This window comes from Pygoscelis adeliae, unplaced genomic scaffold (genome assembly GCF_000699105.1).
Source record: "Pygoscelis adeliae isolate BGI_AS28 unplaced genomic scaffold, ASM69910v1 Scaffold197, whole genome shotgun sequence".
Lineage (NCBI taxonomy): Eukaryota > Metazoa > Chordata > Aves > Sphenisciformes > Spheniscidae > Pygoscelis > Pygoscelis adeliae.
This window is the reverse complement of record NW_008825105.1, coordinates 2,551,141-2,551,977: the sequence shown is the minus strand read 5'-3', so window position 1 is coordinate 2,551,977 and position 837 is coordinate 2,551,141. Positions and strand designations below refer to the sequence as shown.

At 48.3% G+C, this 837-nt stretch overlaps 1 protein-coding gene across 1 annotated transcript in view; it reads left to right on the top strand.

Moving 5' to 3' along the window:
• The window catches only part of LOC103919879 (chromosome unknown open reading frame, human C6orf106), an 18,554-nt gene that overhangs the window by 4,403 nt on the left and 13,314 nt on the right, over positions 1-837 (top strand). The gene's annotated exons all lie outside the window — the stretch shown is intronic.

Genomic DNA, 837 nt, shown 5'->3' with positions numbered 1-837 from the left:
TTTCCCAGTCGGTCCTTGTTGGGGTTCTTTCCCAGTTTTCCAGCGCTGAACGTCATGAACTACGTATGGGCAGAAAATCTGTTTAAGTGATGAAAACCTTACCTGAGAAGTTTAGTTAAGGCCCAGGTTTTAATAGTGTAACTTGGTGCATCTACCGTGAACCATTTTTCTGTGTTTAAAAAACACTTTTTGATATTTTGCCTGGTGGCTCAGGCTGAGGCACCAACATCTTCCTTCATTTGGAGTGTTTCAGTCATTTTTAGCCAGCTTTAGTTTATACTGAGAACATCTTTGTGTCTGTTTTGGCAGTTGGGAGTATCCCAAGTTACATGGGTTTGAGTGAAAGATGTTAACACTCGGAGTCAAAAATAACTCTTTGCTCAGAAGTACCGGGTTTTTGGCAGAATTGTCAGTAAACGTATGACTCCTCGGTGTCAGAAGTGGATATAACTTGTCCCTGAAGAAAGGGCACTTCCTCCGCGCAGGTTGAAAGGCCTGCTCAGCTTGCATTGCCTGCCAGAGGCCTGTGTGTTTATAAAGCTGAGCTTTTCCCAGCTGCTGACAGTTTACGATCTTACTAAACTTCCTGAAATTGGACGTTTTGAAAGAAAACGATCTACAAATTAAAATCCCTTTGGCTACCGAGCTTTGAGTCAAAGATGCCCTTCCCCTGCCATGTAACTAATGGCTTTTCTGCTAGTTATCTCCCGGAGGTTAGGCCCAACAGGGGGGTGAGGGCCTGGCGAGCGGCCGGGGCTGTCGCCCGGTGGTTTTTCATCCCGGCACGGCTTTGGCAGCACCGGGGCGAGCGGCGGGGCCGGGCCGGGGCGAGCGGCG